Here is a 24,389-nt window from a genome sequence, read left to right on the forward strand (position 1 = left end):
TTAAAATAAAATAACCATAAACCCATGTATCAAGGGTGCTCAAAATTTGCCCAATGTCTCCACAGAAATTTGGGACAAAACCCCAGTTCACACTGCATATTTTATTTTCAACTGCTCTGCTTTAGGTAAACCCACAAATAATTTTGTTGCTATCTAATATGTTCATCATTTAAAAATGAACAAAATCTTGGCCACCCACACTGTAGGGCTAGACAGAAAGACTGATGACGTGTATTCCTTTCTCAATGACAAAGGCCCAACAGCATGGTATCTATGTAGTTATAATCTAGCAATTACATACAGCATGCAAAATGAGTAACTGTAAAGGCTGACATGACACATACATCTTAATAACCAAGAACATTTTCTATAGTTTAAAAAAGTATGATGTATTGATTTTCTTGAATGTTTCATAAATTAATCTTGGGGTTAGAGATTTCAAGTTCAAAGAAGATGATGACAGCCAAAAGACATATTATGATTTCACTAACCTTTTTACCTTAATTTACAAGCCCCCTTTAGAGACCTTTAAAATGACTAATTAAGAATTTCTAAAACCAAAAACTAGAACGCAAAACTCAGCTCTTACTTACAGTTGACCCAACTTTACTCATTAGTGCTGCATTGTCAAAACAACGACGTGTACTTGCAAAGAGCAGTGCAGACACATTTAGGTATTGCTATCAAACTCTACCAATGCCAATACATGCCTGGTTTTAGAAAAAAAAATATTAAAATGGGCCTATTTAGACAGTACATTTCAACTTACATTGGTAAAATGTTCCCAGTATAGCCAAGTACTTGACTTGAACTCCTAAAAATCCCTTATGGCCCAAATCGAAGATTATAAATAAATTAAATAATTAAATATAATCTACACTTTATATTAAAATAAAAAATAGATATTCAGACTGTTATATGGTATACCTAAACTGATGTTAAGAGACACATTTTCTACTTTATTAGTGTCATAGTGTTATAATAATCTGTCAAGCTATTTACAGTACCAGGGGTGTACTGGCAAGGTAAATTTAAATAAAATATTAGCAAAAATTGCAAAAAGGAAAGCACTTTATGGAGCAAGCTACAGCTTGAATACATTGTATACAATTCTGGATATTAAAACAGTGTCTGTCTGAATAATGTCTGGTGTCACTTTGGTGTCATTAAGTGCAAAAACATTTTTCAGTTTGCATCCTGTTTATCTGCGACTGAGAATGAGCTGTGTGACTGGGAATCCTGAGTTCAATGCTGAATGTGAACTGAAGTGGCCTCAAAGTATGTTATGTGCTCCCTATTTGAAGCCAACTTCATGATTTCGCAGGACAAAGGATAATCTGTGTAAAACAAAAAGTCTCAGATCCTGACAATCTATGCATTTGACATCTTTATTAACTATGAAGGCCTTTTGGCTCTTTCTTATAATCTACAGCTTCACATTTATCATCAGCAGATCAATTGTCCAGGTTCCAGTTAATATTTTTTCATGGGTAAATCATTTATCAGTTTTTATGACTACATGATAGATTATTTTTCTTTCTCTGTCTTCTACCTCAGAATACCGTATGTGGAGGGAACGATAAATTGCTAATAAGTAAACAATATTGTAAAAATCTGAATTATTTGTGGAGCGTGATCCAAAACTATGTATAGATGTTCTTAAAATAAAATTAAAATAAAGTGAACCAATTAGCAAATGTTTAAAAATGTAATTTAACAAAACAACTATATATATATATATAAACAAAGCAGGGAGGTAAAACCTGCTGAGTCGTTTTCTTAGGGCATGTTCATATGATATCTTTAAATAAAGAATATTTGTTTTTTGGTCACATTACTCGTCAGTTATTTAAATTACATGTGCAAGTTGATATTGAATCTGCATTTTCACCCTTTTAGACCCTGCTTGCTGTTTACTCTTCACCTTAGCAGCAAGCTGTGAGTGGCCTCTACTGGCTAACTAGGGGTGACATAAGCCAAAGAGCTTATGTTTTGTCAAATATTAAAGTGAACTATAGGAATGAATGCAGCTCAGAACAGAAATTTAAAATATTTAAATAACACCAACTTTCAAATAGATTTTCCCCCCAATATTAAATTATATCAGTCTGTTAAGATGCCTCAGAAATACAGAGGTGATAAAATACTTAAGTTACTTTCCCTATGGCTGGTAGGCACGAATTCAGCTAATGTATTCATTTACTTTCAAGAGCACAATACTTAAATTTAATGTCTTAAGGTAACCCAATTAGCTTAAGAGTTAGGTTGTTACAACAGCAGAAAAGAAATCCATTTATAATAAGTTACGATTGCAAAAACTACAGTAGTAAAATATGTATGTATTTGCTAGCATTTGAAACACATGCTTGTATTTCATATTTCAGGACAAATCACCAAACAGTTGAAATAATAGCAATATGTTGGAATTTACTGCATTTACTGCCCTAGTTTTAATTGCATCCAATTAGACAATATTGTTTTGATATCAAAAGGTGCACACATTTACACTAAATATTTTGGGCAACAACACTACAATATTTCTACCTTACATCAGAATTCTGTTCCATCATCAATATGGCTGAAACCTGTGCACAGGGTTATCAGGCTGACATATAAGATAACCTTCCATCTCACTTGACACCACTGGGGATATGACATGGCGACCCGCAATAAGCTCAACTTAATATCCTTAAAAAATACATTGTCTGACTAGAGGACCCAGCAATGCATTAGTCATTTTTTTCCCCCACATTAACGCAGTTAGAAAAATAACTTTGCTAACATTATTAAATGTGGATTTTCTTCAAGTAAATATACACAATCTCCCCATGTTCTTAGTATTAGAAGCCATACACAACTGAATGCCAAACATGGAGTCTTTATTTTGCTATAATTTGGAAGCTATTGTTCAATCCTAAAAATCGCTTCTTGAAGGGTCCCAGGGTGTCTGCTTCAACAACATTACTGGGGAGTTGGTTCCAGACCCTCACAATTCTCTGTGTAAAATAGTGCCTCCTATTTTCTTTTCTGAATGCCCCTTTATCTAATCTCCATTTGTGACCCCTTTGTGTTGACACTGTCAATACCTTTTAGAATTGTGAATGCTTGAATCAGATCGCCACAGTCTTCTTTGTTCACTGAATAAATTTTAAATCCGGAATAATTCTGGTCACTCTTCTTTGCACTCTTTCTGGAGCAGCAATATCCTTTTTGTAGCAAGGTGACCAGTACCGAACACAATTTTCTAGATGCGGTCTTACTAATGCATTGCTTCCCTTGATTTAAATTCAACACTTTTCACTTTTCACCATATACAAAAAGAAAGATGCTCCAAACACTAAAATGGTGATTAAATCACTGTTTTCGGACTAGATAATGTAAACAAATATAACGGCTGGAATATAAACTGGATTATATAAACTGGAAGTCATCAAGCTGCACAGAGATGGAATTTGGTCTTTTAAAAACATTTTTATTTTAGTAAATGCAACACATTTTCACAGAACCGTTCTTTCAGGCTATTGTCACATACTAGTTCCTGAAAACACAAGACATCTGTGCAGCATTTCCAACATTGGTTGTTTATTCTACCATTACAGCTACGTACTTGGCTTCCTTCTTATACTTCTGCATCTAGCAGAACCTGAGTCACCGAAGAGATTAAGCCGTTCGAAATCTTGTTACAGGTACCCAAGAACACTGTGGCTAATGACAGGAGATCGCTTAACATGCTGTCGCAGTCAGAAATCAGAGAAAGTAATTCCACATTAACCTCTATTTGAAGAATTGGTGCCTTCATCGTGCCCTCTGATGACAAATCTTGCTTTCCAAGATAAACAGAATCAGTCAAGCGTTTAAGAACGTTGCAGGTTTTTCTTACTTGCTCATTGTGATGCATTGTATCCTGTGCTTCGAGTTGAGCATCAATCCGGGTTTGTCCAAAAGTTTGGAGTGTAACAGTGGCTCTCAAGCGACTTTGGGATTGATCATGTTTTTGTGTTGACTTCATTAGGCATCCAAGATTGCTGTAACCAGTTCCATATCGCTTTTCTGTACTGAACAAAATACAGTTCCAACAGCACACTTTTTTTTTTAATTGACAGCTACCAGTAAGCCATACCTTTTTCATAATTTTAATTTTGGAAGTGGCGAGTATATCCCTTTGGGTATTTGTGTAAGTTTGGGTATTTGTGGTGTATAACTCCATTTTTTCAGAGAAAGTGCTTCTTGAAAATTGATTCGTAACCAAATCGACTACAATGTCTCAGTTGTCTTACAACCTTTTTTTTTTATTTGTACAAAGCAATTTGAAATACTACTTTGAAGTTCTTAATATAATTCTCAATAACCGTCTGTATAATAAACAATATCAGGAAAAATTCAGCTATTCTTAAACCCTACCCTAGCATATTTATGTCCCGCCTCTGCTCACTTATGACTGGACTGCCACAGAGAAAATGCAGCTTCTATTAGTTGATTTTATTTTATATACAGAAATAATTCTGCACGCTTAAATTGTTAAAAAAAATCAAAAAACAAAAAACAAAAACTCTTTACTTGATTAACCCTTTGCAGTCCATTTATTCAGCACTTGTCACACACACACAGTCAAAAGTGTACATACCCCAATGGAAATTGATAATTTCTAGAAATTTCTCAAAAAAAAAAAAAAAAAAAGGAAAAATCTTTTGTAGCAAAAGTTACGTTTTTGTGGATGAGGGAAAAAAGTTACAAGAAATAAGACTACAATTATTAATTTCAGCAATTTTCTTTGCAAAACTCCAAAAATGCTAATTCAAAAGTATTCATACCCATTGATGCTATGACAGTACTGTCTACATGGTGCTACAAATTTCAATATGATAATACAGAACCTAATTCTAGAAAAGTCTAGAAAATGCTGGATTGAACATTCTTAGAGAGTATAAAAGGGTTAGGCATCGAAAAGGATACCAAGCATTTGCGTATCCCAATCAACTACTGTGTCTATTACAAAGAAGCACAACACTCTCCTCGGTCTGGAAGAAAGAAGGTTTTCACCAAGAACAAGTAGAAGAATTATGAGGAAGGTTAATAACAATCCGAGGTTGACTGCCAAAGATATTCAAAGTGAATTGGTTGCAAGTGAGACTGGGGTTTCCATTTTAACCGTAGGTCGAGTATTGCATGGTGAAGGTCTCAATGGTCACAGGCCAAAGAAAAAAGCCACTCTTAGGAAAACGAAAATCGCTTAAAGTTTGAAAAATGGCATTTGAATGATGAAAATGAGTTCTGGTCAAAGGTTTTGTGTAGTAATGAAACAAAAAAAAATAGCTGTTTGGTCATGCTGATAGTCACGTTACGTTTGGAGAGTCAGATGAGGCATACCAAAAAAGAACACAATACCTGCTGTCAAGCATGGAGGTGGTAATGTCCTTATATGGGTCTGTTTTTCCTCTAATGGCAAAGTATATTTAATTCCAATACATGGTAAAATGGATTCCATAGCATACCAAAGCATATTGGGCAATCATCTGAAACTCTCAGCTACAAAACTTGGTGCAAGTGGATGTTCCAACAAAACAGCGATCCAAAGCACACACCAAAATCTATCTCAGAATGGTTAAAATCAGGTTCTGGAATGGCCTAGTCAAAATCCTGATCTAAATTGGATTGAGAATCTTTGCTGAAGACGACGACACAAGAGAAGTCCTCGGAATGTGAATGAACTGGAACAATTTTGGGTTGAAGAATGGTCAAAAATCACTAAAGAATCATGCCAAAAGTTCGTTTACAAACATCCTAATTGTTTCAACAAGGTTTTTGTTAATGGTGCCTCAGCTAGCTATTAATTTAATGTTCCTTGTCAGGGTATGAATACTTTTGAATTAGCATTTTTGGAGTTTTACAAAAAAACTGCTGCAATAAATAATTGTAGACATCTATTTCTTGTAGCTTTTTCTTTCCTCATGCACAAAAGCAAAACTTTTGCAACAAAAGATTTTTCCTATAATTATTTGAGAAATTTCTAAAAATTAAACACACACACACAATTACTCTGATTTAATTAGTTAGCTTTTTATAATTTGGTTACTTTCCTTTTTAAAACATGTTTAAAATACATCCCTGATCATTTTTGTACTGAACTCCAACATCTTTTGTCTTAATAAAAAGTGTTTAAAGGCAATTGACCATTACCCTTGGGGAAGTGTATTAAATACAAAATAAATTATTCATTTTAATTTACAACAGTCCCAAATAACCCACAATTTACAGCAGAAAATGTTACTGTAACATAAACTGGAAAGAAAGCTGAGGTAAACAGTGATGACTGGAAGCATTAGCACAAGTCAGGTGAAATATGAAGACTGAATGTGTGAACTGAAATGTGTGAACATTAATATGTGCCTTTGTATCTGTATATCATTTAATACTCAACATTCCACTGAAACATAGTACAATAACCTTGTCACCATGCATGTATTCCAGAACCTAAAAGCACAAGTTCAGGACCAATGCAAACAGAAACTGTCTAGCAGTACAATGAAGAACGTGAAACCGTAGAACACAGGATACAAAATTGTATTAGTCTTCCACTGAAGTCACAGGAACTATCATATGCTTAGGTAAACAAAAACAAACAAAATAATATAACAACCATGTGAAAAAACATCAGGAGATTGCATTTTCATGTTGCGTGATTTGTTTGTATTTTATTATGTTTATTATTGAATTCACAAAAAAAAAAATCTGATTTATATAGAACAAGCTATTGCTTTCTCTGGAGACGTACGGCAATTCTCTGATTTCCAGGTAACAAACATTCATTCTGGTCAATGTTTCAACAAACAGGCCTACCCTGTATATGTATGTATAGTAGCAGTACATGCAGATTAATATTGCAATACACCAGCTAACTGTTTATATCACTTTCTTCCTCAAAAGACCATTGCCAAAGCTTACTTGTCCAAACATAACCATCACGGCATCTTGCATAAATCATCCTAAATACCACACTGAAGGTGGCACTAGCCGATACATTGGTCTACTTGACTTTGTTTCTTAAACTTAGTGGGCCTGTAGTTAGTTTCTTAAACTTAGTAACCTGTACATTGACTGGTACACTTCCTATCCAATTGGCTGAGACGATCTAAGGCTTTCTGGCGTATGACAGCAGTTGTAGCTGAATTGTCCTCAACGTGGAAATGACAGAAATTGAGCAAATGATTAATGTCTTACTGATAACAACCGGGGATCACAACAGTCCCATATTAAAATGCCAAGCTTCAAAAAAAGAGAATATTGTGATAAAGACAAGTGTGTACTTTTCTAATACATTACCTTGCACAGCACAAAGAGTAATGTAATATTTAGCCTTATATACAGTACTGAGTACTGTTCACAACAACTTAGGGAAAAAAAAAAAAAAAAACTAATAGAAGAAATGATTTGATTCTTAAGCCCCATAACTGTGATAGCAGCTTAAAATTCACTCAAGCCCTTAGGGCGGAGCAAGCACTAACTACAATATGGCACTAAAAACTGAGCATCTCCACAGCCGTCAATAGTGGCTTGACAGTTCCAAATCATTGTCACCAGACGACAAGGCAAGCTCATTTCACACCTGAAAACAAATTCGGATTCAGTCGGCCTCTCTTTTCTATTAAATTGTTCACAGATATAGCAGTGTGATAAAATACATTGTCATGCTGAGCATAAGCACTTTATTGCTCAGACACAGCTGATGTGACAACATAAGTCTGCTGTTTGAAAAGCTTTTTGCACAAGTATTTATAACTTACTATTTTTTTTTTTTTTCATTTTCCCCAAACCTATATACAAATTACAGGGAGCCACTTGTAAAAGTCTGTATTAAGAATAAAACTTCTCCAAGTTCAGTTAGAAGACAACAGTATAACCTAACCTGAGCGGTCCTTATTCTTGCAAAATCAACTATATCAAGACAGGAAATTACATCAGGAACCAACTTCCCTGGCACAATTGCGCACCACACTGAAATGTAATGGTACTCCACTAAAATGTTGCATCCATAATGCTATCTTTCTACAACACTGCCAATTTGCCACCCAACTCCTGCCCCTCTGGTCTTATGATTTTTTATCATAAGAGCTGAAGACCAGAAGGAGGAAAAATCAGCAGCAGCTAATCTATCCCATTTTTTTACCACTGGACTTGTATTCCACTTGGGAAGACTAATTGCAGATTTTAAAGGACAACTGCCGCTGTTGTTCTGCACAGCAGCAGGTTAAACTTTTATTCCTCTTGTCCTACAAACATTTTTCAAGCCCCCGCTCAATAAATAAATGTGGTCTCAGACTCCCAATCAGTGTTGGCACAATCCCCTCAGTTGCAGACCAATGATAAATTGACTTATTTTCCCAAATCAAACACTCAAATTTAAATTTAGATGAGTTAATGCAAAGGTCAACATTGTAATCAGTTCTTTTGATCTTTATAGAATTTCTGGAGTAATATATAATAAATCTGAAACAAGGCAATTTGCTGCTGTGTATTTGTGGCTGGTAATAATAATAAAAAAAAAAAAAAAAAAAAAAACAATGATTAGAGCCTTTAGTTATAGCTATGGAGAGCATCCCAATGCATGGGAATGATGGGAGAAAAAAACACATAGTAAGACATTACAATCAGGTTGTTTACAGATGCTACAGCAAGAGATATTCTCACTGCCATTGTAAAAGGTACATTATACAGCTCCTTGTGTTTTTTGATATATGTTCTCAATACAACAAAATGCAGTTTAACAAATTACTAATTAAGAGGACATGAGACATTTGAATGGAGTCTCTGGGCACAAAATGAAAAAAAAAAAAGTAATTTCAGCTTAACGTGTCACAAATTAAACAGTTAATTGCAATCAATAAACAAATAATGATTGGCAGTTTTGAGGTATTAAGGTATTTGTTGTGATGCATATGTACTAAACACCTATATTACCCCCCGCCACCCATCCCTACAAATTCAAGAGTCTAACAAATAAGAAAAGCAGAAGTAATTTAAGTAATTATACATTTTAATTCTTTGTTACAGCAAGTGCTCTGTTTTATGCATTCAAGTATGCAAAGTGTTAACAAATGCAAGGTTACATTTTCATTTAATAACAACAAGCTGTGCAGTATTAGACAACACATTGTACTTTGATGGCTAGTTGATATGCAAGCTTCCACACTATAGAAACTGATACAGAGATCTTCACAACCTAATCAAAATATGCATTGCTGAGAGAGGGCTAAGTCATCAACAAACTGAACAAAGGCATTTAAAAAGTACGTATCTTTGCATTCCACTTTAATTGTTTTACGTATTTATAAGGTTTGCAATCAAATGAGTTATGTTGCCTCAATATTGGCAGAGAGTTAAAAAGCCACAGCAACAAATTACTCCTTTAAATGTAGAAAGCAAGACCATGGGCAGGAAGTTAGCATCCCACTGTGAAGACAGACCAAAGCTAGTCAGAAAAATATTTATATCTAAGCTTGCTACTATTCGATTTTAATTTTTTTTTTTGCCAAATCAACGATTAATATCAACATTTCTTTTAGAAAGAATTTACCAGGTTTTTTTTGTGTTTTTTTTTTCTAGCAGCGAGTTGGTGAAATCAACCTTTATGATTAAAAAAATAAATAAATAAATAAAAAACTTTTTATGCCATTGAGAATCATTTCATTAACCGAAACCCCTTTATCATATTCTACATGCAACAAAATCATGGTTACCAACATTTTAATTTAAATAACATTTGGTTACAGTGGAGATAAACCTTGCAAAGATAAAGATCTACACAAATTAAAAAATGTTCTCAAATAAACCGTAGAAAACGCAGTATACAGAGATTTTTATAGCATAAATGTACGAGTAAAAATACGCACAGAACAAAACATTAGAAAGTTGAACAGAACTAACTTGCATGCACATTTGGAATCAGTCACTGGTACTGTGCACAAGATTCATTAAATGTTTTGCTCTTGAACACCATTTTTCAAATCAAACCTGTAACTGTCACCGTATACCTACAGCAAAAGCTTACCTACACCTTAACCCGCTAATTTCAAAGTAGGCACTTTGAATGACAGGCGCTGTAGCTGGCAAATGAAAGTGCACAGTCAGTGCGGGTCTTGATGACTGACATTCATTTAAACTAATGAGAGCACTCTAGCGCCGCTTCAGTCAACAATTTCAGAACAGGGTGAAAGTGACAGAGACAGTGAAACTACAGTACTAACAGACCACTGAGATGAGCGACAGCAACCCCCAGCCATTCAGAGCGGAAGAGAGACGGGTAAATATAAAAACTACACAAACTAGAGATGATTTCTAAATGATTATTTTTGGTAAGAAGATAAATAGCGACTGGTTTTACTGACGTTTATCCTATATAAATTTATTTCAGTCAAACTCATTTTTGGGAACCTGCCATTTAACAAACTTTACCGATTAATATCGAAAAAATAGCAAGCCTACTTATATCAACATATTGTAGGAGCAACCATTATTCAAAACACAAAGAATTCTTCTGTGATTTTCTTCATTGCTTGCAATTCAACAGCTGAAATCACTCCATATCCAGTGTTCAATCAACAAGGTGATTACGAGCATATGCTTGAGTCATAGTCACTAAAGCGTGTCATGGTCAAGGATGAATGATCGTGTGACTAAAAGAAACCAAAAACATTTCGTCAGTGTCCACCATTTACATACCTTTTTTTCCCCGAAAATAAATGTGTTATAATAGTGATACGTTTCTTTTGATGCTCATTATATATATATATATATATATATATATATATATATATATATATATATATATATATATATACACACACACACACACACACACACAGTCCCTTGCAAAAGTATTCAGACCCTCTCACAGTTTTCACATTTTGTTGCTTTAACATTTGCAGTCATGTCACTTTGAAGTAGGAATTGATATGTGTTATATACACACAACCTACTCCACACATTCAAGCAAAAACAAAAAGAAAGAAGTAAATAAATAAATAATTAATATGAAATAAAAATTGAAAAGTCATGATTTCTTAAGTATTCAAACCTTTTGCCTTGGCAAACCTAAATCAATTCAGGTGCAAGAAATGACCTCTGTGACGTTCCTTGGTCAGGTAGTGAATTTCAAACAAAGACTCGATAATGAAGGCCAAGGACCTTTCAAAGCAAGTCAGGGATACAGTCATTGAAAAGCACCCATCAGTAGAAGGGTACAAAAAAATATAAAAGTCTCTGAAAATCCCTGTGAGCACAGTCTACTCAACCATCAAGAAACAGAAGGTGCATTCTACCACCCAGACACTGCCTAGATCAGGCCGTCCCTCCAAAGTGAGCAGCCAGGCAAGGAGGAAACTGGTGAGGGATGCCACTGTGAGGCCAAAGACAACTTTGAAAGAGCTACAGAGTTCAATGGCTGAGATGGGAGAAAATGTGCATCAGTCAACAACATCCAGAACACTTCACAAAAGTAGCCTGTATGACAGGTTGGCAAGAAGGAAACCATCTGAAAGCCTGCATTGAGTTTGCAACAAAGCACCTGATTGATCATGCAAAAATGTGGCAAAAGGTGTTGTGGTCTAAATGCCAAGATTTACGATTGGCGCAGACCCAACACAGCACATCTCCCAGTAAACACCATCCCTACAGTCAAGCATGGTGGTGACAGCATCATGCTATGGGGATGCTTCTCCTCAGCAGGGACTGGAAAGCTTGTTAGGATTGAAGGAAAAGTACAGGCAAATACTAGAGGAAAACATGTTTCAGTCTGCTAAAGACTTAAAACTGGGGAGAAAATTCACCTTTCAGCAGGACAATGATCCAAATCACAAGACCAAAGCTACACTGGAGTGCCTTAAACATAAGAAAGTTAATGTCCTTGAGTGGCCCAGTCAAAGTTCTGACTTTAATCCTATTGAGAATTTGTGGAAAGACTTGAAAACTGCTGTCCATAAGGGATCGCCAAGCAACTTGAGAGAGCTTGAGCAAATCTGCCAAGAAGACATATTGCACCAAGCAGGTGTGCAAAGTTGGTTGAGACTTACCCAAAAAGACTTGCGGCTGTAATTGCTGCCAAAGGTGCTTCCACCAAATATTGAATTGACGTCTGAATACTTATGCAATCAACATACTGTATTTCACATTTTTTTCTTTAGTTTTTGCTGACATTTACTGTAACTTATCTTACCCTTAGAAGTCTTCGGTTTGAGCATTCTAGTTTTGAATAAAATGCCAACCCACTTTTGCTCAAGTGCCTGGAAAAGTCCTTGTAACGTCTGTGGCTCAAGTAACGTCGATCAAGTTTGTCCCGTAAATGCTCAGTTGGGTTGAGCTCTGGTGATCGAGACGGCCAGGGAAGCACTTGAACATTGTTCTGTGGGAGGAAAGGTGTGGTAGCCCGGCTGTGTGTGGTCGTGCATTGTCATGCTGGAAAATTATGTTAGATGGTTCATGAATGGGATCATAGGAGGCCGTATGCTCTCATGACAAAAGCACTGCACGTTCAGGTTGCCTTGATCATGAACAAGGTTGGTTCTGCCACTATCTGAGATTGCCACCCATACCATGACACTCCCACCACCAAATCTGTCAACCTGTTGCACACAGTTGGCCGCAAAATGTTCATGACGCCGTCTGTATACCCGGGCTCTTTTAAGTCTGCACGTCGAAGCAGAAATCTGGATTCATCACTGAACATCACATTTCTCCATCTTTGCATGGGTCATACTCTGTGACTATGACACTACTGAAGTCGTAGTCAACGATGTTGCTGTGTAAAAATCACTCCTCTAACAGGCTTTAGTCTGGTCAGAAATTCCACGGATTCATGTTACTGCAAATGCTGTAGAGGTTGCAGTGGTGAACCTGTCACGTAAATGACGTAGGCATATAAACCTGTCCTGGGATGCCGTCGTCACACGTGGTCTACCGGATCTTGGGCGGTCAAGTGTTGTTCCACGTTGTTGGTATTGGTGCTAAAGTCATCCTATAGTGCTCTGGGAAAAATTTAGACGCTGTGCCACGGCGGAATGAGATTCGCCAGCTTCCAAATGTCCAATAGCATTGTTCCATTGAGCCTCGGTAAGTTTAGGCATAACTTCAAATGTGTCAACAGCGAACACCAATAAGGCATGCAATCTGAGAACCCTCCACTTTTATAGTCACATTTTGATATGTTGCACGTGCAGTGAATGTACGTGAATGTTGCAAGTGTTAAGCAAATGGTGTTAATTTTGGGAATGTTCAGATTTTGTCATTTTGGCGTACATCATGCGTTTTCGATCCTGACAATGTGCCTCTCTTAGCAAAATGGGTTTAAATAAAATAATTATTTTGATCAAGTTTTCTTGCAATTTTTAAGATATTGAAGAAAAAAATATCTGCTATGCATTTCTTCTTCTGAAGGGTATATTTATAACACAGCTTGGACAAATAACAATCTCTGATTGGTTAAACAGCATATGCACTGGTGTTTTATACTAATAGCAACCTTGACTTGCATAAAGAAGGAAAAACATTGAGTGAAATCCAATGTGGTATCCAAAGTATAATCAAGAAATAACTGTAAATCGACAAACCCAGGACTGGAAGACCCAAAACCATCTAACAAGGATAAGCAATATGTGAAAAGAATGTCCTTAAGGAATAGAAAGAAGACAAGCATTGAGTTGATAACAGACCTGGCAGAAGGCACAGGTGTCACTGTCCATCCATGAACAGTCCAAAGTATCTTTTGACCATTGTTCCATAGTCCGATTTCTGTGTTTATGTGCCTATTTTAGCCTTTGAGTCTTGTTACATTTTCTTAACAGAGGTATTTTTACTGCAACACATCCTTTAAGTCCTGATTTCAAGAGTGACCTGATGGATCTGATGGACAATGACACCGGTGCCTTCTGCCAGGTCAACTGGTAAACGATAACATCCTCTTCCCGGATCAGGTGTTGCAACAGACGGCCCGGCATGACGTTGTTCACACTGATCTACTGGGGGACCACTTCTGCTGAACCAGATGGATTCGTCCCCTCTGAAGGCCCCTTTTTAACAGATGGTCTCAGGCCAGTCCTCAGGCCCAGCCAGTCTTCGCAGGGAGGGGATCTACCTTCAGGGCACCACCTACTTCTGCCCATTCAGGTTCTTCCCCTCCCTCTTGCTCATCAGCGGCGGTCACTGGCATGGGTTTCACGTTCTCAGTGGAACCCGCAACTGTCTCAGTGGATGTTGTAGGGACTGTCAGAAGATTAGCTTTTTCCAATCTCAGGGAATGACCAGGTGTCAGCAGATCTTGAAGATAAGAAGATCCAAGACCATGTAAGGCCTTATAGGTAAAAAGTTTAAACTTTTAATAATAATAATAATAATAATAATAATAATAATAATAATAATAGTCAGTAATGAAACAAATGAGAAGGCTGCAGTAATTTTATCAATTAAATATGCAATTAAAACCAAGATTAACTAAGATTATTTTTTATTTATTTATTTTTTAAATCTCAAGATTAATCGCGATAATTTGTTTTTAAACGCTTGACATCCCTAATTCTGGGAAATTTCGTTGTTAGTGGAAGTCTTAGGGGAGGTGGGAGTGGAGGCAGACAAGCTGTGCAGCAAAATTTCTATGCATACTTTTATGTATTAAAATTATAATTTAGTTTGTAAAATTTTTAATCCAAAAATTTATTTTGGATTTTAAAACTGCAGGTACGCAGTTTATCTGGACCACTAATTAAGTCTCTCTGGTATATCTAGCCTATCTATGTCATAAAGCTTTTAGTTTGAAAACATATATTCACCATCATTTTAACAGATAACAGTTACATTAATGGCATGATGTTGAATGTCAGCGCTTTAACATACAGTGACTATGCCTATTATCCCACAGTGAGGTGTGATCTGATACCTGTCCAGAATGACAGACAGTAAATGTCTGGTGACCAGTCAAAAAAATCCCATTTACTACATGCCAGATGGGACTGGATGGATGCTTCATCGCAAACAACTCATCCTTCTTTGGGTCTACATGTCCAGCTCTCCAACAAGCCCCTGGCTGATAATGATGGATATCAAAGCAATGGTAAAGTGGGTGACAACAGCAGCCTTGTTATAGCTGCCAGTCTTTTTCAGGTCCTGTCATTATTACACATTGAAGATTTATTTGAGTTTACTGTTGTGAGCTGGGTGCCAGCCATTTGCAATTCATCATCAGTTACAGAAGGTTCTGGACAGTGGCTGTGGCTATAATTGCCACGTCCACCTGCTTCTGGAAATGATGATGGGTCACAAACTGGGGCAGGCCTCCTGCTCATCCAACTCCACAATAGCTGAAAAAATACCAACACTACTAATCACTGGTTTCTCATCTCAGTATTTTTTGAAAACCCGTTACTCTTCTGAACACTCCAACAAAACATAAGAGCAGAAATACAATTTTCTTTATTATGAAGTTTCTTAAACCCAGAACTCTCTGGGATATAGTGGCAGTGTGGCAGGGGTGAGGCCTGCCCCGGTAAAGAATGTTTTTCATTGATTTGCACATAAGAATGTATTTTTGTTTGATTAGATATAGCAGAGCTTGGAGATTAGACTCTTCCTCGTCTAATTGAAAGGAATGTGCAGCAGGCGGCCAGGTGTCAATTGAAGAACTGTCAATCAATTAACACTGGTCACCTGCCATTAAAAATAGGCTGAAAAGCCAGTTTCTTTGTTTGTGCTGCTTGTGTTTGTGCTTTATTTTGCAATCCTGGAGCTAAAGGAGAAGAACCCTCATGACTGTGTGTGGAACCAGGGTGAGCGAAGGACCACTGCATGTTTAACCTGGATCCTCAGGACAACAGATAGGGAATATTTTAATCCTACCAAAGTTTATTTAGTTTATGCAAGGAGAAGGATCCTGAAGTGGAACCTCCCTTTTAGTGGGAGTAGTGCTTGGCCACCTGTTGTTTCTTAGTAGTTTTTGAAATAATGTGCACATGTGTGTATTTCCTCCCGCACTAGGGGGTAACCATTGCTGGTACCCTAGTGGAGGCCACCAATAACTGGAACAACTGCATGCAAATACATAAAACCTGGACATTTGAGTAGTGTTTCAACTACAAACCCTCTGTGTCTCTCTTGTTCTTTTGCAGAGGCAAAGCAAGACCACCCACCACAGAGAGACATGTAGAGGTATGAGAGCTGGCTTCTGGACCCCAGCACCCCCTGTCGGGAGAAACCTACCAGGGGCCAGCCACCTGAGGATCCTGGTGGATTTTGTATGCCTGTAGCCAGATGTCCAGCTCATGGGGATCCGCAGGCAGTACCCAGCACTCTATCCTTGGAGGCCATGACACAGGCTGTGGACTGGCTCTATGAAGAGCGGGAGGCGGAGCAGTCCAGGTTGGCCCGGGCTGTCCAAGGAGGATAATATTCCAATATGTCCAATATTCCTGGGGGAAGTTTACCTGATGGAGGAGCAAGGGCCACACCCCCCCACATTTTTTTTTTTGGGGGGAGACAAGGCCAAGCCGCATTTCACCCTCGGGAGCCACTGGAGGTGCTGCTGAGGGACACAGAAATAGCGGTGCTGCCTGCCCAAGGGTCACAGAAGGAGGAATTACCTGCCCCAGAAAGGGAGGAGTTGCCTAGGGGGATAAGCCACAGTCCTGACAGCCAGAGCACCAGCCATCTGTAGGAGCAGTGGAGATAAAATGCCACTCTCAGCAGCCCCTGCACATGATACGGAAGGGAGCGTGGCGCCATGCTACTGGCAGCACCCCTACCAGCTATGGATCCAGAGGGTCCAGCGTCTGCATGTCAGGAGCTGCCAGCGTTGCCACTGCCAGAGTGCCCAGCACTGTTGTTGCCAGCGCCAATCTCTGGGATCACTTGACAGTAGTAGTATTAAAAGTAGAAAAATGTGACTGACCGACAACCTACTTGGAACGGTGACCTTTAAATAAAGCTGTGTTTTGCCTAAGTCAACTGCATTTCTTTTAATTGGCTGCAATAAGTTGCTGCAATGCAATACTACTGTACATATCGTAAGCAGCACCAATTGTGTACAAAAACAATGTGTATTTTTATTTAAATTATAAAAGCATGATTACTGTTATATAGAACATATTTTTAAACTACATGTGAATGTTTTATTGCATTTATATGGATTAAATGTAAAATAGGATTTTCAATCAAATAAAAACTAGTAACTATGGCGACGTGACCAGTAAATTAGGCAAATTAGTACCATTGACGATTCTAACCTTCAATCGGTAAAGTGCTCTGAAACTTCAAAGGTCAACGTGTACACTTTGTTAGAGCCCTAGTTAATAAACTAACAGGTGAAGTTCCTGTTCCTTTAGGTGGAGCAATTACAAAGAGAAAAATCTGTTTCACCACAAGGGTTTTCTCTTAGGAGGTGTTCCAATTCGCCGAGACCACTGTACTGTCATAAGTGGGAGAGAAAGGCAGCGGTGTGTTTTGTGTCTAGTTGTCCTTGTGCCAATGTTTAATAAACAAAGGAAAGTTATTACACAGACCACTTCTGTGTCTTCAAAGGCTTTGCTAGCACAATACCAAGTATCATATTGTGTTGCCAAATGTAAATAGTTGCTTACAGTTTGATAGCCAATGCTGCAATAGACATGGTGTGACAGGGCATGCTCTGTCACTTGTTCCTCAGCCTATGTGTGCCACTGCGGAAGCAGCTGGGAAGCACAGGAGATGCATTGCCAGGCAAGAGATTGAGGAGGGAGGCTTGGGCCAGGGTTTGGATGATCGGGAGACCCTGGTTCGCTGGGGGCTGTATTACGGGGAGCCTACGACCTGTTCAGAAAGCAACTGCGCCACATTTCTTAGCTGCTGCAAGGCTGCAGACCCACAGACGTGAGCTGCACTGAAATTCCGGTACTATCACAGAAGCTGAGGGGGGAGAGCATCCATTAACTCTGGGAGCAACAACAGTAGGTCAATTCAGGGGATTTAATCCCACAATAAGTACAGTGAGGGTTGAGTAGTGCAGCCGGTTCCTGGAGTGGGACATCTCTTTTAGAGGGACTGGCTCTCGCCATCTGCGGGCAAACTTTTACATATTAGCTTTGTTTTGTCTTTATTAAATCCGGCACTAAGGCTACCATTGTTGGTACCCTAGTATCGGTACTGTGTTTGTTTATTAAATCTGCGCAACTGTGCAGCGTGTAAACACCAATGCTCTATGTATATTATATTATATTAACTCGTTATTATCAGAGACAGCCCATGCAGGTAATATCCCCCAGTTACACATGGTAACTACAATGTTCGGGAAATCAAGTGGCCAGCAATTGCATAGCACTCTTATCAAACAATACAGTGGGAAGGATAATAGATAACATCACTGAACAGACTTAAAAATGAACATTTCAGGTTGCAAGTTGACAAAGTTACCACTGTTGCAAAGCAGTCACAACTTATAACATATGCTGTGCATGGTGAGAAAACACCATCAATGAAAATTTGCTCTTTTGTAAACCTATTTTAGACTAGGCAACTGTTCAAGAGCTCATCCATATTGGGAATACCTTCATTACTGAAAATGGCCTGACATGGGCAAATTGTATAGGCTTGTGTAGTGATGGAGCACAGGCAATGTGTGGTAAAAAAAAAAAACAGGGACTTTAGGCTCTGGTTAAGAGGCATCTGGACACACAGCATGATCCAACCAGGAGGCTCTAGCATCCAAAGAAATGAGCCAAGAACTACACCAGGTGCTTCATTCAGTGATTAAGATGGTGAACTACATTAAAATAAGATTGGTAAAAGCCATGTTCATTGCTGCACCGTGTGAAGAAATAGGAGTTGAGAACACCAAGCACTTCTCTATTACTGTGAAGCATGATGGCTATCACATGGAAACGTATTACCTAGTCTTTGAATTGAGAAATGACCTTCATATTTTCCTTGACGAAAACAAGTACAAAGAAGCTGATTTACTTTGCAAAGAAACATTCCTCTTAACATTCCACTTGCAGAGACATTTGTGAAGTGCAATATCTTCACCACATAGCTCCAAGGTAACCTGACTCACATTCTTCAACTAAGTGACAAGGTAAACACTTTTATGAAGAAGCTCAGCAGGTGGAAGCATAGGAAATGCAGACATATTTCCTGTGCTCAAATAATTTGTTGACACCCCAACATAGGTAAATTTGTAAGACATACACAAAACACAGATATATACAGTCAAACCCATGTACAACATACCTGGGATATAATGTACACACTGACATAAAGAACCAGTATCATGGAACCGAATTAAATCATATTAAATCCTGTTTAAATTCTCCTTTTATTACGTACTCTCTTCCTTCTTCCTGATATTACGCATGCACCGCGATGGCATGCAGTGGTCTGTGCTGCTCACACTGCGTACTCGTAAGCCTACTTCTTGCTGTTTGAACTTGACCTTGCTCTCTATTACTGTAATTTATGCAGTATTATCATGGCCAACACTAAACAATTGTCAATTTCACTTAAGGACAAACTGTTCTTTATTGGAAAAATCTTAAATGGACAAAAGCAGTCAGAATTATGTTATCTAAGAGCTCAAGTCTAAAAAGCAGCAGTTATTTTTAGAACAGGGTATCCCCCTCCGCTCCTGGGTCATATTTATATTTATATTTGTATTTGTTTATTATGATTTATTTATTGTATTTGTTATTGTTTTAATTGTGAAAGTCGTGGTTATAGTTTCTGTATTTATTTAGTGTTTATTGTATATGACACGTGGTATTTATTTGTGTATTTGTATATATATGATGGCGAAGCGCCGTGTGTTTTATTTGTTGCAACGTGTTCTGGCAGAGGCAAGGTTAGTAAACTCGTCCTCTGCCAGGAATGATTAAAAACCTTGTGCAGAAGGTGGCCATCTCCCAAATTAATTAAGGGATTAATTTGTTGCTAAAATCGGGAGATGGTCACCTGTATAAAAAGCCTGCAGCTCTCGATGTTTGAGGTGGGTGTTCAGAAGTGGAGAACGGGAGAGCGAGAGGAGAAAAAAATTAAACCAAAAGTAGATCATTCCTACTTATGCCCAGCCTGATCATATTATTGTGACTGAGATTTGTTTCGTTTAATTATTTATTTTTATGTTCTGTGAGCAAGTCTTTTATGTTAAAACCTTTTACTTATTTTTGTTATTTGAAAATAAAACAGTGCAAGCGTCATTGCACCGTATCTGCAGTGCTGTGTTATTCTTCCTGCATCTGGCTTGACGTCACCACTTAGCATCATCCTGTCATGGGGGGATAAATTCCCATGCCATAGTAAATTAACTAGATGGCAAAATCTGGGGCATAAGATGTTCTTTAATTTAAGTAAAAGTTGAAATAAAGACCTTTAACTTACTAATATGTAATGTGATCTAAGATCATTTAAGAAAGTGGTTTGGACACATTAAGTTTTGCGTATTACAGAACATTCTCATATCTGAATGTACCAATGGAATATGACAAGAATAAATCCTCCTGTATTTTAATTTGGGCTTGTCTTCTTTATTCTCATCTCATATAAAACAGGGGGATTATGTCAACATATTGAAGGATGCTGTGTAACCAGACACGAACACGGTTCACGTCCAGATTACAGTTAAACCAATAAATCTAACCCAGTTATGCCGACAACAGAGTTGGAGACTACCTCCTGAGTAGGTTTCAAACTTGGTTGTTGAACTGTTATGAACTGTTTTTATGCAAATCGATTTAAGCACTTTTAAATAGGTTTTGAACCCTTAACTACTAAAGACTTAAAGACTTAAAAATAGCATAAAGGCAATGATTACTGTACCTGAACTGACAGTTTGTATGGTTATGTTTATTGACGTGTATATTATGTTTTATTATTATTAGTTTTATTATTTCTATAATTTATTACTACTGTACTGTTATTTTTATTAATTTATTTTAATAATTACAGTACAGTATTATTCAGTACATTACATCCTTTTTGTTATTTTTTAATAATTCATTTAGCTGACCATCTTTATCCAAGGCAACATAGCATTACTGTATTAAATAATTAAAATACAGAATGTTACATACTGTATAGTAATGTACAGTACTAGTTACATGTTACAGTGTTTTATATTGTTTCTGTAATAAACCTTTATACTACATACACTGTATATGTACATTAATAAATTAGCCCTGTACTAGGTTTTGATTTTTGTGCTGATTTGGCGGGTATGTGCATGTATCTGGTTATTACATACCTTGGTTATAACATACTGTTTTTACAGTCCCAAGGCAGTACGTTATATCAGTTTCAGTAAGTTTTTTTAAAAACACACCTTAATACTTTAGGTCTGGTGAGAATTAGGACCTCAGGGCAGTTTTATATAACAACACTGATTTGTTTTTTTCCGAGTCCCTTACATTCCATATCATATAAATCCAAAAAAAAATAAAAAAGTTCAAATTCAATCATCCCTTAGGAATATAGTGAAGAGTCCTGGGGCCAAAGAGATTAGAGTGAGGCAGACTGACGTAACAGATACCCAATCAGGTCATGTTTGGATCAAAGTGTGTGTACTGTATGTTTGTTTACCAGCCAGCAATGATTAATGTCCCTAAAGTTGTGCACTAATTTTAAAAAATATATATGATTTTGTCTTTCAAATTAAGTATTACATTATAGAAACAACGTTTGGCACACCTGATTTTTTTAACTTCTTAGTAGCAGTAACAAAGCATTTGTTTACAAAATGTAACATCTAAGAGAAAACCACAATGTAAAATCCACTAACAACTAAACAGTAAGCACCTTTTCCATTACATACTGCAAAAAGAAACAAAACACAAAAAACAATTCCTGACTGATTTGTCAAGAGCCATCTGTCAAGAGGTGTTGTGTGTCCCTGTGAAAATGCTGCATGTTTGCTGCTTATGGTGTTATCGCAAAGACGGACGTAGTCTCCAAGACAAAAATTGCCCATAAATCAGAAAAACAAATACAGTAGATGTCAACTACAGAGGCATATTGTACACTGGTGATGGGGCTACAATATTTGGTTTCTCCACCAACCAAGTTGTATTGCTCTGGGGGCACAGTTGTGGCCTACAAACTTTATAACCATGCTGCTTTTTCTATGCTACATACAATTACATAATTTAAATTAGACAGTTATACTAGACTGGGACAGCATTCAGTAATAACACTAATTATACACAGTGAAACTTTGTGTTTATCCACTCAGACCTGTTGGAAACTTTGTGGCTGCCTTTGCACCTGTTAGGGAATATGCTAAAAGAAACTACTTGTACTCAATGAAATCATCAGTGACTTCTGAAACACACAGTACATCTTCAGAATACATGTGATTTGCAAACTTCCCAGGTGTTCAAAAAACACATAAAAAATGAAAACAAGTACTTTCCCCTGCTGTTGTCTCTACATGTATTAATGCAGTCAAGTGGATGAATATGAAAACTGCAATAACAATTAGGTGCCATTTTAAATCACATGTTAAAATCACACTGTTTAACAAAATGAAATCTACAACAAACCAAAACAAATCAGCTAAACAACTAGATATTTTATTTATCAGAATTCTGTGACAATTGCCACTAGAAGATGATAATGTTATTTGCAAATTGAAGGAAAAAAATAAACAAAACAATGATAGGCATATATAATCAGTTGTCTCCTTGCAGCTCAATTAGCCTTCATGTAAAACTGCAGCATGTAAAAGGAGGAATGGGGTTCTGACATAATCTCTGCCAGCTAGATAATTACACAGCCTTCACTTAACAGAGGGGCGACATGACTGTAGCAACAAATTAACTCAGCTCAATTTGCAACTCATAGTGTGTTCTCTCATTTATTACTACTTGTGTGACCCCTAGTGAATGCTTCCATTTATTTTTCCAACCAGTGCATGAGCCTGGTTTGATGCCATTATTGACTCTCTGCTGTAGAGCTCAACTCCAGTGCCATTTGCTCTTCAGCCAAAGCAAAATATTTATGCTGTTAATTTACTTAATGAAGACTGTCGTTCATAAGCTTTTTTTTTTTAAATAGAATTTCTGAAGTGGATTCCTATACAATGCTATCAATGCAACATTTAACCTTGTAGATTTTTCAGTTTGGTTTACTACTACTAAATGTTTACTAAATAAACAGTATAGTAGGTTATTCCTTTGCTTTGTTGTTGAACAGTTTATTTTAGTATATTTTGTGTTGCTTACTTAAAATGGGGAAGCACTGTTTTAGTAAATGTAGAGTTTAATTACAGAATTGTATATTATTTTTAAATTGTTGGTCCCTAGATTGTGCATCTTACTGATACAGCAATCAGTCACATATCCGCCCTAACCGTTTATCTGCCATGATCAACCTCTTCAGTAATGTTAGTTTATTATTGAACAGAGAAGATTAGTTCAGAGACTGTAGATCCTACCAAAGTTTTCGTACACTGTGTTGTATGTACTCTGTGCACTGCCATTGCTGGTAATGTCACGTGAGCTGTTCAGTGTGTTGATATGTAAATAAATCCTGTTCACCTGTAGGGCATATCAACTTCAACCTCCATCTCGATCTCCTGCCTGTCACTCAGCAGCGAATGCACCCACACAGCAGATGGCTACCCTGTCACAAGCATTAATACCCTGTATCCTTCTAAACAAGGGATTTAGGGGAGCTCCCTAATAAAAGCTGAATTGCAAAACAATAATTGTGTGAATATAGTAATTATTACAGCGGTGTATAATGGTACTTAAAACAAGATTCACTTATCCTCCTTTTTACATATCCATCCTTACTCTGGTCCCACCGCAGTCGAATATGCATCGGATTACTGTATTAGCAAAGAGCCTTACAAACAGAGCAAGAAGATTGTGGCAAAGTGCCCGCCCCTGTGTGTATTTTCTGTTATATGCTGCGTGTTAATGTTGGTGTATAGTCATTGGTACATGGGATATAAATGGGTCTGTGTAACTTGAGTGTTTAAAATGTATAGTTGTATTTAGGCAAGAGGATTGCACAGCACTTCACGTGCAAGTAAAAAGTAATAATATGTGAGCACGGGGAATTGCACTTTATTAATTCACATGCAGTTGTACCGCGACTCTAATTGAATGATTGCTTAGCCGTCGAGTCTCGGTACAGCTGCATAAAAGCAGCATGTTTTCACCCACTCGGGGTTGTGTGTTTGGTGAGTGGAGAACGGGATTGGAGATGGAGGTAAATATAATAAGAATAATAGTAATCGTTAAATAGAAGCTCACCGTGTTTGTCTGTTAGTCCATTGTTTGTTTAAGTGTTAGTCAGTTTTGTTTGTCTGTTTATTTTGGCTTCCAGTGCCGTGTCCTGTGTTTTTGTATTGTTACAAGCGTTTATTTTCTGTCTGTCTGTTCATTCAT

General features: G+C 37.3%; 1 protein-coding gene across 2 annotated transcripts in view; it reads right to left on the minus strand.

Annotated features, from left to right (window-relative positions):
* Nucleotides 1-24,389, minus strand: part of LOC121315976 (G patch domain-containing protein 2-like) — a 101,364-nt gene that overhangs the window by 31,632 nt on the left and 45,343 nt on the right. The window lies entirely within an intron of this gene.

Source organism: Polyodon spathula, chromosome 5 (genome assembly GCF_017654505.1).
Source record: "Polyodon spathula isolate WHYD16114869_AA chromosome 5, ASM1765450v1, whole genome shotgun sequence".
Classification (NCBI taxonomy): domain Eukaryota; kingdom Metazoa; phylum Chordata; class Actinopteri; order Acipenseriformes; family Polyodontidae; genus Polyodon; species Polyodon spathula.